This window comes from Mauremys reevesii, linkage group 4, assembly GCF_016161935.1.
Source record: "Mauremys reevesii isolate NIE-2019 linkage group 4, ASM1616193v1, whole genome shotgun sequence".
NCBI lineage: Eukaryota > Metazoa > Chordata > Testudines > Geoemydidae > Mauremys > Mauremys reevesii.
The window spans coordinates 68,096,816-68,114,809 of NC_052626.1; the positions used below are offsets into that span (position 1 = coordinate 68,096,816).

The 17,994-nt window shown below is 44.3% G+C and overlaps 1 protein-coding gene and 1 long non-coding RNA gene across 3 annotated transcripts in view; one reads left to right on the top strand and one right to left on the bottom strand.

Moving 5' to 3' along the window:
* The window catches only part of RAD51B (RAD51 paralog B), a 723,435-nt gene that overhangs the window by 58,091 nt on the left and 647,350 nt on the right, over positions 1–17,994 (bottom strand). The window lies entirely within an intron of this gene.
* On the top strand, positions 1,221–12,711 carry LOC120403064. 2 transcript variants are annotated; one of them, XR_005597452.1, is made up of 4 exons: positions 1,221–1,625; positions 2,159–2,318; positions 3,794–3,969; positions 11,641–12,711. It is a non-coding gene; the product is annotated as an uncharacterized LOC120403064 (long non-coding RNA). The 2 variants fall into 2 exon arrangements; XR_005597451.1 differs by lacking the exon at positions 11,641–12,711 and adding an exon at positions 5,398–8,156.

The window sequence follows — 17,994 nt, forward strand, 5'->3', positions numbered from 1 at the left end:
TCTACTGACTTTAATGGCGTTGCAGCTCCTTACACCGGGCTGAAGCTGCCCTCATGTCGCTTGACACTGCAGCAGGGATTTTTGATCAGGCAAGATGGATTCAAGCTAAGAGCTAAAATTCCGCTCTTGCATAACACTGACACTTCTACCACACTTTCGAAATAGGCACTACCTTGTTTGGAGAACTAACTAAAAATGGCTTGTTCCTATGGTCTTGTCCACACTAGGTGGCATATCCATGTTTACAGAAAACTTTTTAAAAATCCACTGTTTAAAAATTATTTCCTAACATGGGACATAATGTAGGGTAGCCTGGGGTTTCTCTCTCCTTTCAGCGCCACAGGCTGTCCCTTCTTTGGTCTCTAAGTATCACCTTCCAACTGCCGGCCATAGAAATGTCAGCCTCCAACATTCCAACTGCTTCTTAAAAGGGCCCTTCACCTTATATTTTCTTACTGTGCACAAATATTGAATCACTGGAAAAGCTGTATGTGACTTTGCTGTAGTGCCTCCACAAACACCCCCGCCCCCCGACACACAAAACTTCCTATTCTCTCTCTCTCTCACACACACACACTACATTCCTTGCACATGGGCCCGCTCAGAAGCACACATTTTAAAACACACATACACTGTCTCGCTTTATGTGAGTTTCCACTGAAAGAGGAAGGCAAGAAAGGATGAGCCATTGCTACAGGAAGAACACATTCTGCCTACAGATTGGAAAGAAGAAGTGCTGCAGTTTGTGAACAAGAACTCTGATCTGGGCTTTAAAGAAGCCTTTACGCTGGTGTATTCAACTTCTGCATTTACTGAAAGGGTTCATGCTGAGCTGCCAGAACACAAGAAGATGTGGAAATATGTCAGGCCTGCTCCTGTTCCCATTTAAAATCAGTGGCAAAACTCAGTTGACAGCAATATTGGGTTTATCATATGTAAGCTGTACTACATAATTTTTAATTTCCTTGGGAGGGGAGAGCTACAGTTTTCATGGCATCTAGCAGGCATCCAGCCCTTTTGCTAACACACTGCTAGCTAGAGCTTTTAAAATTATATGTGTATTACTTCCCTCTGCTGAACTGTATGGGAAGAGATCGGGCAAACACTTGGTCAGTTTGCATTAGCATGGGCATGCTCAGCAAAGCGCTCATGCTTATTTGAATAGGGTCAAGAGTCTATGGCAGTTGGAGGCAGGCAGTAATTGTCAGTCAGGAGGTGCCTCCAGGACTATGTGTGAGGCGAAGTGCACCGTTGACATTAGCGCTGAGAAAGACGGGTTTAGTGGTTTGGGTTTTTTGCTACCATGTCGCCTCCTGCTCCCATTGCTGTCATTGCAACACATTCTGTTAGAATAGCTACCTTCAGCCCTCACGACACTTCAGAAGTTATTGGCGTGTCCAACTAAAGTTCAAAATGCCCCCAGACAAAAAACGTTATTAAGCTGGAGTTAAGACTGAAAGTACATATCCGTGACCTGACTGAAAAATGCCTTTGAACATTAAGAAGCAAGCAGCCTTCCGTTTGCCGTTTTTTGTGATGAAGTACTGAAAATGTGTTTTTGAAAACACAGGCTTTACAACTGGATTCATGCACACGTTTCCAGTACTAAGTGTGACGTAGTTCATGTAAGTGTTAGTTTCATGACCTGGGAGGTTGTGGACTCATACTAACTTTTTGTTTCATGACACTTTGATAATATAAAATCATAGCACCCGCTCCTGTGAGCTGCTGAACAGGCCGCTAAGGAGGAGGAATGGGAAACGATTGCCGTCCAGTGCCATTTGTCTAGTCATGAATTTGTTAAATACATTTTTTTCCCCTGTGGACTTAATATGACCTTAATGAAGTATGTAGTTGGCACAATCACTGCGTGAGCAAGATTAAAGCATTCTTGGTTTTGTGGTCACTAATAAGAGGGAACTGTTGTGGAGGGATAATGAAGTACAAGCAAGTCTCTCAGGGGGATCAGGGTGAAGGGCAGAGTTAAGGCAGAGCGAGTACCTAAACTGGAATAATTATAATTTTAAATGATTGGGTTTAAGTTTCATTGAACTCCACACGGCAGTGGTGGCGTGGAGTTCTGATTGTTTTTTTGCTAACTGCAATGTTCTAGTAATTATTTTTACCTGCAAATTACTGATATCTACTCTATTCTCAGGCAAACCTTCACATTCATTAAGATTTTTTGTGTCTTGAAATCTACTTCAACTATATCATTGGCATCAAGTATTGCAACTCCAATACCAGCCCTGCTTCCTAACCAGAGATTGGCAGGGAATGAGGCTCAGACCATTCAATAAACAACACTTTCCAGAAGGGTAAGTTATTCCAAAAAATCATCCAACAGTAGGGCTAAATTCTGCTCATGCAACTGTGTTGGGCCTGAACCTTGTTTGCATTTGAGAAAAGCTCAATGCAGTTCAGGAGGAAATGGTGTAAAAGTGACTTTAAGCAATTTTTGTATGCTCCTGATCCTGGGTAGCTGTGAACTGGGCAGGTTTCTAGGTATAAATTAGAATTGCCTTCATGACACTGTAAGATATCCTACTGCCAATGGCCTTAAAGAGCTATTACAATAGCTGTGAATCAGGCACCGACCCTTCCTCTCATATTCCCAACCTCACTTACAGGGAGGAAGGTGATATTGGCCTCTCTATGCCAGCTCTGTGCCACCAGAGGATCCCCTACACTAGCGTGATCTTCCTGTGGCTGGCTATGCTGACTTTAGGGTCATATTGCACTGAAGGTATGGCACAAAGCAGTCCAAATGCAGAAGAGAATCTGAGTCATTGACTTCAATGGGCTTGTACTGGCTATATGCAGTATTTGGCTTATAATCCATTCACAGGAAAGATGCAGAAATGATTGGCTGTATATCCAGGGCATTATCTGTCGTGGAGGAGATTTGTCTCCAAAGATGACTGAAGAACTCAGTCACACTGTTCCTGCCCAAACAGAAAGTTCTCCTCCATCATGGACGTGCCCTGTATTCACAACATCCATCCAGGACTAAAGACATCTTTCCAAACAGATTCTGGAAGGTGGGCAGAGAAGTTATGTCATGGCCATAGCAATACATGCTGGCCAAAACCATTTCTTTGAATAGAAATCTGGCAGGAGAGAGCCCTTGGTGTTCTACCAAACTACAGAAGTGAATAGCATTATAGAGTTCTGCCAGAAAGGTTGGTCAGTGGGACCAGGAGAACCAGATGATGGAAAATCCTAAGTATTTTGCAAACCCCACCCCCTAAAAGACATTAACATCTGGTTTGGGATCATCCAGATGATATGAACTTTCATGTATCTTTTCTTCAGGGTTGGCTCAGAAAATTCTCTCCAGGCAGATTAGCTAATGAATTGCTCAGCCCTTCTCTAAAAATGCAAAAGAGTGATTTCCTTTACCCCTTCCTCCCCTTCATTTTGTAGTTGTCAGTTCTCCCTATATCCTCCAGGACTTCCTACCTGGCTGTCAATGCCATTATGTATTGACCACCAGCGGGCAGGGCATGGATTTACTATGGGTTCCCTTTCCCTGTGCACTCTACCAGCTACAGTATATGGCTGTCACACAATCCTCCCAACTCAGTTTCTTTGTGCTCATCATGACACGTTAAAGGCTCAAGCCTGGTTCTGCTGCCAGCACCTCATAGTCCCAGCTCAAGATTACCCATCAGGGCCAGGCAGTGACTCTCCCCGTTTCTGACACCTCCCGGCAGAAGCTGAGAGCGAATCCCATCATTTATTTTGGAGGCCTCTGTTAATCCTATCCACCCTCTCTCCCCTTGATTTACAGAATCGCAGCTGCTTCCAACTTGCGATAGCAGGATGGCCTCTGGGTGACCCCGGATTAGTGTAAATATTTTGCTTTTATTGGAAGGAAATGTGACATACATTTGGGATGGAAGTTATCCAGAGACTGCAGACTTGGGAGCCAAGCCTCTGGGAAGCACACGCAGCGGTGGTCTCAAGGTATTTTGCTGCTGAATGCTTTAGAATTCTCATCCCCCTTTCGCCCCATAGAAGGGCTACTTTTAGAGTCAGAAGGATTTGCCTTTCGGTGATGGCATGGTTGCAGTTCAAGGTTAGCCCAACAGTGTCCCTTTCTCTCAGACACAGAAGACAGGAGGCCACTTCGCATTTGTGTACCAGTCAGTATTCTATGCTTCTTAGAGGAAACTGGTGCATACAGAAACACACCAGATTCCCATGGCTAAGGTGTGGAGAACGAGGAACTAGCACTAGAAGACAGTGTAGTATATGGGAATGAAATGGGATTAGGAGCCAAAGCTTGGGTCTGCCACTGACTTGTTGTATGGCTTTGGGCAAGTCACTCTATATGCACTATGGGTGGGATTTTAAAAAATGCCTAAGTGATTTAGGAGCACAAGTACCACTGAAAGTCAGTTAGGTGCTTTTAAGATCCTCACCCTACAACTATAACTATTTAGGAGGACCCATGTGCAAGAGAGCTGTCCCCAACCTGGGAATACCAGGGTTAAAGTTATAATGTAGCTGGAACCTATTCAGTTTAAAATCCCGATAGACCAAGGCTTTAACCAGGTGACAGGGACACCATTACAAATGTTTACAATACTGCTTTTAACATGGTCAGGGAACAACTATATTGTAACAGGGGCCAGTGACTCGGTGATAGTTTGGTGTAGATAGGGCCTGTAGTTCTCTTCCTTAGTATCCTGATCTATTAGGTATGTATAATAATAGTACAGCCCTTACAAGGATACAGTATGACGCAGAAAGTTAATGTTTGTGCAGCACTTGGAATAAGACACATATTATTACTATGATAGTATTTCAAAGTGCATTGGGTACAGTTAAATAAATCCTCCCTATCTGCATGTAACCCTGATGAGTGGTGGATCTTGCTTGTAATGCATGATTACCAGAGAGTTGTGTCTGCTTATTCAGCTTCTCTTAGGCTTGGTCTACATACTACAAACTTAGGCCAGTATAAATTATACTGGTTTAGTTATACCGACCTAATCCCCAGTGTGAACAGCACTATGTTGATGTGAAGGCTTCTTCCATCAACATAACTACTGCCTCTTGGGGAGGTGGAATACCTGTGTCAAAAGGAGAAGCTCTTGTCGGTATAGGTAGTGTCTTCACTAACAGCTACAGCAGCACAGTTGCACCAGTGCAGCTGCGCCGCTGCAGTGCTGTAAGTGTAGAAAGCCCCTAGTCATGTAATGAGATGGCAAAACCCCACAGCCCATCCTGGGACCTCTGGGCACCAGAGTCTAACAAATATTATAGTATCTATAAATGAGCAATTGGCAGAAGATTGTTTGTGATAGGAATGCAGATGTTCACAACTTGAGTTAAACCCACAGAATTTGTAAACCTGGTCTAGATCTCACCTTCATCATCTCTTCTTAGGGTATTTCAGCACTTCCCAGACAACAAGACTGTTCATAAAGTTCGTGTGTATCTAATTTCAAATTGAATGTCAGTGGTTCAGCCCCCTGTCAAGGCCTAAAAAGAAACAGACCTGTTTACAGGACAACAGTCTTCATGCACTAAAGCCAGGGCTTAACAAAATGTGCAGTGATGCACGGACAAGCTGTGAAACCGTGGAGACGTGCATTGACTTTTTAGGAGTATATGCAATGAAAGTTAAACAACCCCTGACGTTCTTGGTCTTGCTGCCTAGAATCAGCGCTTCATTTTCTATTACGTGCAGCGACAGTCTAAACAGTTTTGTAGGCAGCCACTGACTGCATCATACTGAATCCTTATGGCAGCCCTTAGAAATGAATTTCTGTCAAAGGAATTAACCCATTCTCAACCTCCAGAGCACTGCCAGGTGAAATGCAACAGGAAAGTGAGGCAATAAAACAACTGCTCTGAGAAATGGACATTTTCATCAGTGAAGACATGTTAAAAAAGTAAATGCCCTGTGTGGGGAGGATTTGGTCTGTCATCCACAACCCAGGTCTCACAGAACTCTCCTACATAGGTGGTTTACTTGGGCTGTTTTATGGGGCCAGGATTTGGCCAATGGAATATATAGAGATGGGCATGCACTGAGCAATACTTAATACACATTTAATACAAATTTGCATCTTGACAGGGGGTTAGACTAGACTCTTGTGGTCCCTTCTAACCCTGTGAGTCTATGATTCTACCTGATAAGGTAAGAACTAGTAAGCTGTTAGGATCAACCCACATGTCTACCAAACCGAACCAAGAAATTGTGGCCATGCTATTTTGGGCTGTGCTCTCGTCTTAGCTCTTATAAATTAAACCAAGTTAGGCCTAGGCAACACTCAGGTGGGAAACTACAAAAGAAAACCCAGCTTGTTGTCATGGCGGTAAGTGATTCAGCTGCTGCCATTCTTCCCTCTGGGTTAGTACTAAGCCAGTAGCCCAGCATGGTTCTAGGGGCTGCTGTGCTAATGCAGGTGCCATGTTCTGTGCATCTCAGGTCCTGAACACTAATGATCTTTAAAGATCACTTGGCACTTTTTACAAGACTAGGTGCATTAGTCCCATTATCACAAATGTCTTGGTCAAATTCAAACTTGTTTAATTACAGTTCGACAACTTAAATTTTCCTTGAAATGTCAATTGTATGTAACAGTCTTCTTCTCTTTTATCTTCTCTCTCTATATCAGGTATTTCTGAGGTGTCTATAGTTGTAGTAGCTAAGCACCTCTCCTAAACTGTTACATAGCATTGATTTCAATTGTTAGCTTTAAAATATATATTCAAATTCAAAATGGATAAAAGGAAATACTTTTTCACATGATGAATATTTAGACTGCAGAACTCATTGCCACATGAAATTGTTGAAGCCAAAATTTTAGTAGGATTCAGAAAAGGGCTGGACATATATTGGATATTAAGAATATCCAGACTTATCATAAGTACTGATAGAACTTTGGAAAGGATATTAAACCTCATTCTTCAGGGATTAAGCCAGTCTCTAAATACTAGAGACCAGGATGAGATCTAATATGTAGGGCAGATTATCCCACATCTGTCTACTGCAGAGTTCTTACACCTTCCTCTGAAGCACCTAGTGCTGACCACTGTCAGAGACAGGATACTGAACTAGACAGACCTGGTAAGGCAATTCCTGTGTTCCTGTGCCACATTCCATCCCAGAGGTGGCTGCACTTCAGTGGTCAGTGAACTGATTCTTATATGCAAACAGCTCAGTGAGAAAAGCGCTAAGTTAATTATCCCATGGACTGTAACAAAATTATAAAGCCATGAAGGCATTATAGCTACTGAAATCAACTTCTGATGTTGGACCCCGTGGAAAGGACTTACAGCCACCACAGATACAATTAGTTAGTTCATTACCTCAGTGAGAAAAACAGCTGATGGGAAGTTAGTAGCCCACTCCAACCCTGTGTTTAAGGAGGTTAATTTAATTCTGTTGGGCTTCTTTTGTGTTGCAGAGCAGTTGGACAATAACCCACTTTCTCAACAGCCACAGGTATATGGGGCCTTATTTTACATACGCTGGTTTTACTCTGATGTAACTCCATTGACTTTAATGCAGTTACTCCTGGTTTACATTACTGTGAGAGGAGAATAAGGCCCAGGATACCTAAGGGACACATCCCACTAGCCAAAGGAGTTGTGATTTTGTCAGACAATGAAAGAACAAAAGGATTTTAATTATTTGGGGAGGAATTATAACACAAACAGTGTAGTTGCTGTGTCCGTCTCAGGATCTTAGAGAGACAAGATGGGTGAGGTAATATCTTTTATTGGACCGACTTCTGTTGGTGAGAGAGACAAGCTTTTGAGCTCTGTGTGGCTCAAAAGCGTGGCTCTCTTACCAACAGAAGTTGTTCCACTAAAAGATAAGACCTCACCCACCTTGTCTCACAAAGAGAAACTGCAGTCTGCTGGGGGATGCAAGGACAGACAGAGCTATTTCCCTGCAGTACTGAAAAAGTAGTGCTACTTCTGAGTAAACTTTGCTGCTGTTCTTTTATTTTTATCCAACCTTGATCAAATCAATGACAGCAACGATTGGCATGTGCATTTTGTACATTAAAAATAGACTAGCAAAGATTGTCCTGAGTCTGTGTCCATTTAGTTCTCTTGCAACAAAGCAATAACCTCACTCCTGGGGTCCAAATATGCCCTGACCACTTAAAAGCTAGGAGGATGTTTATATTATTGCAAATTAGTGATGAGATTGAGCCACCAAATTGAGATCCAGAACTAAACTTCCCCAACATTCAAGGGTGTCTGGATTGGGGTGGGGGAAGGCAGGGGTCAGCTGTGAAATGCAGATCTGGACCTCACATTCCCAAGTTCACATCCGTCTCTGTTATAAATGTCTCTTGTACAGTGGAGGATTAACTTTCTTTGCACCAAGGTTTTCCCTTTCCAGGTTCACGTCTGATGCAGGGGACAAGGGGAAATGTTTACACACCGAATGGGCCTCGCCTGTGAGATAGAACACATGAAATAATGAATGAGGAGGAAACATACCACAGACTCAGAAGGATATTTGCAGGAGGGGAACTGGAAGGGCTCCCTCCTTCCATTCTATCTGTTTATCAACAGGATATAGATACTTGAAGACAGTGCCCCTCCCAAAGCCCTCATTTTCCTTTGCAGAATAATAAGCAAACAGGTCTTAGCCTGCTGCCTGCAGGGAAATGGTTTTGTTATGGAAGGAGCGCCCTTCACTAAAACAACAAACAGAAGAATGGCTGTGTTTGTTTTTCTGTGTGCTGGAGGTGAAGGTGCAGCCAGAGTGGGGCTACTTTCACATCCTCTCCAATTGATAGAGGGCAGGGGACAGGCTCAGAAACACACACACACACACACACACACACACACACAAAACAATGCGTGCAGTCAGATTATAATTGGCTTGGAAATATAAAACTTTGGTCCCTGGTCCATATCAACATGCACACCCAATGTGTGCTGCATGCTGGCCAAATGGGAGTTATAGAACTCCCAGATGTGCAGGCCCCTCTCTCCTGAGGTAACCTCATAGCATGACTTGAAGGACTGAGGGGAGGATTATGGACTAGAGTGCTTCTCCTCCTCCCTTCAGCCTATCTTTACCCACAGCAGGTGACAAGCCAACAACACTGCAATTGTACTGTCTGTTTCTCACTAATTCAGGGTATATGTGGGAAAGGAGGATGACTTATCCAGAGAGGTCCCCCCATTGCTACATCCCAAAGACAGGAGGTTAGGTAAAAGTAACTACAATTCTGAGCCAATGCAACATTCTACAGAATGGCTCTGCAGAGGTAATCTCATGGAGGAGGATGTATCTTTATCCTTCCCTGTATAGGTGCATTCACCTCATCCATATATACATATAATTTGTACAAAGAACAGGAGTACTTGTGGCACCTTAGAGACTAACAAATTTATTTCAGCATGAGCTTTCGTGAGCTACAGCTCACTTCTTCGGATGCATAGCTGTAGCTCACGAAAGCTCATGCTGAAATAAATTTGTTAGTCTCTAAGGTGCCACAAGTACTCCTGTTCTTTTTGCGGATACAGACTAACATGGCTGCTACTCTGAAACCTGTCATAATTTGTACAGATACTTACACTCAGCCACATATGCTCCCATGCATGCCTACCTAATGCACACATACCTACTAGCATAGACACCTGCAGACATCTACTCCCTTGCTTAAATACCAGATAGCTCAGTGGTTTGAGCATTGGCCTGCTAAACCCAGGGTTGTGAGTTCAATCCTTGAGGGGGCCACTTAGGGATCTGGGGCAAAAATTGGTCCTGCTAGTGAAGGCAGGGGGCTGGACTAGACGACCTTTCAAGGTCCCTTCCAGTTCTAGGAGATTGGTATATCTCCAATTATTACCTTTATTACCTTTTTATATACACATACAGCAGTGGTCCCCAACACAGTGCCCGTGGGTGCAATGGCGCCCGCCGAGGCACCTCTGTGTGCCCGCGTACTGGCCGGTATTTCTACTCCTTTACATACCTAATACACACACATGTACTCCTCTCCATCCATAGCTAGTACCCATATAATTAGATATGTAGGCTCCCATGCAGACCCACCTAATACACATACTCACACCTATCTACACCAATGCATAAGCTTCTATATACCCAACATGTTCACACATGCTCAGACATATGCAAACATAAAGCCATTTTGCTGCATCAGTCTATAATGTATTTCATTAAACAGCTGAACCTTGAAACCTGCAGGCTGGTTTCCCATGGTTACTCTGATGCACAGGTATTTGAACAACTGGGATGAATTGATCTATACAGATCACCATCTAGGCATCAGACCTCCCCCAGCAGGAGACTGGAGGAGGGAGAGCCGCTCTCTTTGAAGTGGGGATTATTTCACACTTCAGTGTGATGAGTCATCCCATGCTAAAATGTGCAGTGAGTTATTTATAGTGGGATGGTAGTGTGGAGAGGTGGCCTATGGGGTACCTGAGAGGGGCTCTGGTTGATAGCCCCACCCCCCCATAAGATGTGCACAACTAGATCTGCTGGGATCAATAGAAAGATTCCAGTTACAAAAAGGAGACATCTTAAAATAACCTGTTTTGCCCAACAAGTGTTTTCTAAAATTAGGATGGGGCAGGCCCTGTGATGATGGGGCAGGAACATTCCACAGCAGATGGTGGGAGAGGCTCTTTCAGCATCTACAATTAGGAGATTATCAATTTTTTTTCCTTTTTAAAAATTGGCCTTTCCACTCAGATCACATCACTATAGACCATGATTAAGGCTCCAAAAGTGCCCATGCTCAGTTGAAGCTTATTCCGAATTTTGAAATGCCATGGCTCTGATCCGAGCCAGCCCACCTGCCTGCATTTACCTTTGGTCAGTGCTGCCGCAATAATTCCCTTTGGAACATTTTAGAATGTCTTACCACTCTGGGTGCCTGTTTGTTCCTCACAACCCAATCCAACTCCTAGTAACCTTAATGGAAAGTTTCCTGTTGACTTCAATGGGAGTTGGATGTGGCCCTTAATCGATTGGCTTGCTTTGGTGACATATGCAGACTACATTTGTTTAGCATATCTGATGTGTTCAATTTTAAATGTTTAGCATAGTGGTCTCTGGTATAGGAGACAGTGATCTCAATATTAAGAAGAGATTCAGATATTCCTTTATCTCCTGCCACCTAGTGATGTTTTTCAAATTAATTTATAAAAATTGTATGAGCTTTTTTGTTTCAGTTCTCGTCATATTTTCAGTCTAATTACTCTGCCTTTTAATACAGCATTGAGTCTTTCCAATAGCGATTTTGTTTAACATTTTCCCACGTATAGTGGTTTTGTACCAGTACCTTCTACCACTAGTTTACCTATTTCCTGGTAGAAGTCATTGCTAAATACATCTCAGGATTCATAGAGAAAGAGTAAACCAAAGGTAAAAGAAACAATTGAAGCACCTGATGAAAAATGGCTAACAAACCTTCCCAATTATAAAGGCATACTACACTGCAACCCACGTAAAGTTTAGAAACATGCATAACCACAATGCCTTTGTTAGTCAATTGTCAGAGCGACCACACCGTAAAATTCTGCATACCAACAAATATTATAATGCCATTGCTGATGAGGATTTGCCCAGAACTCAAGTGCTGTCGATTTATATGAATTATTTTATTTATATTATGGCAGTGCCCAGAGGATCCACTTACACTGCATCCAATCCATTGTGCTAGGTGCTGTTTGAACAAGTAGGAAGACAAGTCATGGATCAAGGAGCTCACAATCCAAGCTCAGTGAAATCCCTTGAGAGTGAGGCAGACTGTACCAGGTTTGCAGTGAAGCGGTGTGGCTACATTGACACACTTCATTCACAGCATAGGATGTGCACTATCCATTTACTAGGGCAGGATATAGGCATATACCAAGTTGTACCAGATCCAGTTGGTGGCATGGAAAATGTGTGTATATTGGAGACACACGATATCAGTTCCATTTGGAAGCATGCAGACTGTGCATATACTGGAGATATAACAGGTACATTTGTCAGCAATTACATGGTTAAACGTTTCTTCCCTTCCTCTGCCCTGAGTCTATTCAACAGCAGGACTTTATTTTAACAACCTTGCTATGATTAAATATGCTGCCAAGGATATGATAGGACCTTCTGCAGAATTGCTTCACCAGTTCTCCTACACAGCAGCATACAGGATCACAAGAACAAAGCGAGTCTTTTGTTCAGGTTGTCCAAGACACACCTAGAGATGAAGATGGCTACCCTTGTGTGTATCACAATCCACTGGCAGTTGAGTCTCCCCATTTTTGCCTAGATGAACTGGGAGTCCCTAGGTAGATACAATCTGACATGAACAGAGAATATGCTGGCAACAAAAAGTGGAGCGTCCATGCTATGTCTTCAGTGACTGCCTGAGGTCACATTCAGGCCTGAAATCTGAATCTACTTCCATTACCCTGAACCCCAGCAATTGAAAGACCAAAATATCATTAAGCTGTCTGAACCAGTTCTAAATGGGATTGATTTCGGTGACTGCCTCACAGCCTGTTGTGGCTCCCAAAATGTGCTTCTGGCTATAGCAGTACACACATCATCCGTTATGCATTTCTGGATATCTAAGTGCTTGAGCCTTTTCTAACCACAGACAGATGAAACCTTTTCTAACCTCAAGGGGATGATTTTTGGCCTGGACTTTCACACAAAGCTGCAAAAATCTTAACAGCCCTGAACTTATCTGGAGTAATTAGAATGGCGTGAGCAGATTTTCAGCTGCAAATTTTACATCAGACATTTAACCATAGTCATCAATCATTTTTAGTGTGATCAGAATTGCTAGGCATTTACACAGATTATGCAGGTAACTGATATGTGTTTTGCAGAGGCAAATGTAGATCACAAAACAAGTGAAACACTTACTTCAGTCTTCCATCAAATAACAATAGTACAGTTCTTCAGTGCCTTTCAGCCTGAAGGATCCCAGTGCACTTTAGACATTAAACATACAAACTATTGGTCTGCAACAAGAGCCACTGCTGAAATGCAGCCAGCTCTGGAGCGGAACACAGTACCTCTTTAATGGTGCACAGCAACAGTGCCTAACAATTTAGAACAAGAATACTATATATGATTGAAACTGCAAGTCAGTTTTAGGTAGATAAAATGTAATGACCTGAACTTGAATTTGTCCAGTTTACCAGTGGGCAAATGAAAATTTTAATGACCACAAATGATCAGCACCTTAGTTTTGATTTCATTGGAAAGTGATACCCCCATCAACACAGCGCCCCACCTCCCCCAATATGCTGGGGGCACTGGTGGAGTAATAACTTACAAGGGAAGCATGCCAACTACTAAATCATCAACACTACCTTCTGTCTTCACTGCAGAGTTAACTTGGCTTTGCCCCTAACCTGGCTTTCTCTCTCACCCTCCCCAACCCTTACATGGGTGCAAGGCCTCACTGAGGTTTTGGGGGGCCCAGTGCAAAATCTGAAACTGAGGACCTCACCCCCTACCCGCACTCTTCCAAATAAAATGATCACTGAGGGGAGATGGCTCTGTGTGTGTTGGTGCGTGAGCCCAGACTGCAATCACCCTGCAGTGGCTGCGCCTGTCCTGTAGGTCTGGGCCCGGCTCCTGCTCCAGGCATTGCGAAGTGGCGTGTAGGGGCACAATGCCACTCAGGTTTGGCCCATCATGATGGAGGGCTCCTGGCAAAATTTCAGTGAATGGCGCTGCGACCCAGTGTGCGGAGTCCCAGCTTCACTCAGTTTGGGATCCCTCTCAAGTGGCCTAGGGCAGGGTTCTCAAACTTCATTGCACCGCAACCCCCTTCTGACAACAAAAATTACTACACAGCCCCAGGAGCGGGGCCCAGAGCCTGAGCCCACAAGTCCCACTGCCCCGGGCGGGGGGAGAGCCAAAGACTGAGCCCCACTACCCTGGGTGAGGAGGTCAAAGCCGAAGCACTTCAGCCCCAGGCAGGGGGCCTGGAACCTGAGCCTCACCGCCCAGGGATGAAGCCCTCGGCTTCAGCTTTGGCTTTGGGCCCCAGCAAGTCTAAACCAGCTGTGGTCACCCCATTAAAATGAGGTTGTGACCCACTTTGTGGTCCCAACCCACAGTTTGAGAACTGTTGGCCTAGGGCAAACTGCCCCTTTAGCCACACCCTCTGGGTGGCCCTGCTCTGAAGTGGTGGTACTTTACACCTGAGCAAGCTGTCTGGTGCTGGGTTATAGGCTAAAGCCAGAGGGCTGCTTGCACTCGACCTGATATCCAGCCCACTTTGCAGTGCAGATACAAATGTTATACCACTAAAGTGCAGCTAGCCCTCCATTGCCTTCCCACAATTCCCCCCCACCCCATATGCCTAGAAGGACAGACAAGTTCTCCCGCAATTCAATAGGAAAGCCATAGAATGGCTCAGCTTACTGCAGCACTAGGAACCCTGGGATCTGACACCCAGAAGTCCCAGTGCCTCACACGAGTGAATACAGCACTAATGTGGGTGCAGTCAGGTGGACACACTCAACTATGGCTTTTCAGTGTGGCCACTGACAGCCCAGCAAGGCCAACTTGGGTACTCAGACCCAGATGCCAGTCACCCCAGTTAAGCTCTGCAATGAAGACATACCCAAAGAGATACTTACCTCTCTCCAACATGCCAAGTAGTGGCCTAAACCAACCCTGCTTGGGACAGGATGGTGGTAAATCTGCAGGGAGCAAGGCAGAATAGTTGGATCATTGCCAGTGTATATATGTGCGAACGCATGTGCTCAGTATTATTTGACGTTGCTTACAAATAGATTGTTATTCATAACTGTACACAAAATCAAAAGTGGTTGCCACTCTGTGAGCAGATAGCAGAACAGTATCTTACAATGACTGTTTTTTTCCCCCCACACCAGAGAGAGGGTTGTGGGGGTGGGGGTGGGGGGGTGTCTTACCATACCGGAAATGACAACTCTTGAACTGACTGAGCAATATTGCATGTGTTCTCAGTAAAAAAGTTTAAAACGATACAGCACATATAGTTTACTTATTCTTCTTGGCCAAGAGCCCCCACTGGAGTTGAAAAACATGGACTTTGGTTGTTTATTCACATTGTTAAAATAAATGCCTGACTAAATGTCAAGCAATTTCCTTAAGACAATTTTTTCTTGAAACTATTTTTTTAACCTCTTGATTTTTCTGGTCAGGATGATGGGAACCATCCATTTCCCCGCACCCCTTATCGAGGGAAAGTGCCTCCATTCTGATGTTCTCAGTGACTCGTGTGTGTGTGTGTAACTCCTTCTGATGCCAACGGATTAAGTACAAAGTGTGCATTGCATTTCTGAATGACTTGTTCCCTTTGAACAGCCATGCAGCCATTTGTCTACTGCCAACTGAGGTGAAAGTAAGCCGGTCCGGTCCGGCGTAGCAGCAAGAGCCAGTACGCCGTGCCGGACCGCACCGGCTTCCACAGCAGAGATTCCACAGCCCAGAACCCTTTGAATCCCGGCCACAGCTGTGGCAGCTGGGCTGGAGCCAGGATTTAAAGGGCTTGGGGCTCCCCTCAGCGGCAGGAGCTCCGGGCCCTTTAAATCCTGGCCCTAGCCCCGCAAAGCTCGGGGTTCCCCGCAGCCGCCAGAGCCCTGGGCCCTTTAATTTGCCCCTGAGCCCCAGGGGGCTCCCAGCCACCTCTTCAGCTGGGAGCCCCTGGTTGATTTAAAGGCCCTGGGTCTCCCAGCCACAGCTGGTGCCCCAGGGCCTTTAAATCTTAAGAGGCCCCGCCTCTTCCGGATGAGGCCATGCCCCCCTCAGGACTCCGGCAGTACCAGTAAGTCCTGTAAGTTACTTTCACCCCTGACTGCCAACTGCTACAGAAAGTCTGCCATTGCTATGTCGGGTCATTCCTAGTGATTGGTCATTAGAATTCATTCTGACTAATTGGTGGCTGTTTCCCCCTCAGACAGACCAGCAGTGTTGGGTGATTACACCTCAGTGCATAAACATTGATTCTTTTAATATTCCCTTTGCTCGCTGGGAGAAGTCACTCCTGTGTTACTTACATGAGGGTTTTGCTGGGAGGGACAGGATTTTCCAAGTCTCAGACATGCGCTGAGTTTGAAAATTTCAGCTGAAGCAATCTAGAGTCACTCACATTTCAAATATTAAAGAAAAATCATAAGTAGAGATACCATAATTAAAGTTGGATAAATTGGTTTTAACTGGCTACATTTGGCTTTAGGCAGTCTTTGTTAGAGCTGGTTTTAGGCTGCATATGGGCTGGTACCAGTGGCCACTTCTTACCAGTACGCCATAACAGCCTACTTTCATCCCTGATTCTGCTACAGTTCTGCACTTCCTGTGCCACAGAGTCTTACTGGAGTGGTGTTTCTGCTGGGACGTATCAGTCCAATGGCAGCTTCTTCTGAATGAGACCCCAGCACCCTTTGCAATTTTCCAGCTAGTGGGTCAGTGGCAGAAAACTTCTGTTTTCCATGTACATTATTTAGTAACCATTTCCTTTAAGGAATCCAGTCATTGCCAGCCCCTGATCCAAGCCTTTCCAAACCCAAATCTCTTCTGTGTAGCCTTGCACTGTTAATCCTCCAAAATATTGGAGGTGGGTAGGGGGAGATATTAGATTATCTTCTGGTCATATTGTGTGTTACATCTGAACTCTGATGTGCAATTTGTTACTTAAAACCTCTGGGGCAAGGACTGTATCTTCTTTGTTGATTATGTAATTTACTGTGGTGAATTATAATGAAGATGAATTTTAGTGGCTATGGGGAGTTTTCCTTTTCAGATAAGGCATTAATTAGTTATTTAAGGACCTTTATGTGGCTATGAACTAGAATTGGCCTTATTGTGCAGGAGAAGAGTTGAAGGGAAACAATGTGGTTTTGGAAACACCAGGTTGGTCTTTCAGGACCTTATACAGAATTATCAGAGATGCACTGCTTTTAAAGCCTGCTCTATGGCTGGCATTTAGACCTTGGAACATAGCTCAAGTGAGCTGGCATTGAGGGGCTGAGTGATTACTTTCGTAACACCCTGCTCCCTCCAAAGTTTTCCTGGGACTGGATCAGGAAAACATTGCAGTGGATTCAAGAGATGAAGAAAGAAAAAAAGGTCAGTAGAAAAAGCTTAAACTCCAGCACATAACATTGCACGTGACGGAGCTGGTTGTTCAATGACTGCAGATGTCTTTGGGAAGCAGTGGCTGTGGCGACCTTGGACTTCTATGGGATAGAGTGAGAATGCCAGCAATGTGCATGGGGCTTAGGGATGCGGATGAAAGGGAAAAACGACATGATGCATGAAGTAAGACGTATGCATGCAATTTGTAAATGACTTTTCCCCTTTGCTTAACCTGCCAACTCACGCTCTACAAGAGTATCCTATGATTAAGAAAGCTGATGCCATTCAGCTTCCAACTCTGCTTGCCAATTGTCCATAGTGACATTTGCCACCCTGGCGTCACTCACTGCACATTGCTTGGTTTCTGCAGATGGTTCTGCAACACAGAAGAAAGGATAGGGCATTAGGTGTTTCATAACAATGAAAAGAAAGTAGCGCTTCAACATCCTCATAACTGGTAATGTGACATCAAGCCTCTTAAAAACTACTACAACAAGAAAATAAAACAGCATTCTGATTGTAATAAGCAGAATAAGGCAATGTTCTGTTTGGGAGTACACCACCACCTTTGGTGTGACAAATTATTGTACTTGTTGGGAAACTTATGTTCTATTTTGAATCCATTCTGAAGCACTTGGAGGAGAGGAGGTGATCAGGAACAGTCAACATGGATTCATCAAGGGCAAGTTATGCCTGACCAACCTGATTGCCTTCTATGATGAGATAACTGGCTCTGTGGATATGGGGAAAGCGGTGGATGTGATATACCTTGACTGTGCTCAATGGCTCAATGTCTAGTTGAGAGCCAGTATCAAGTGGAGTGCCCCAGGGGTCGGTCCTGGGGCCGGTTTTGTTCAGCATCTTCATTAATGATCTGGATGATGGGATGGATTACACAC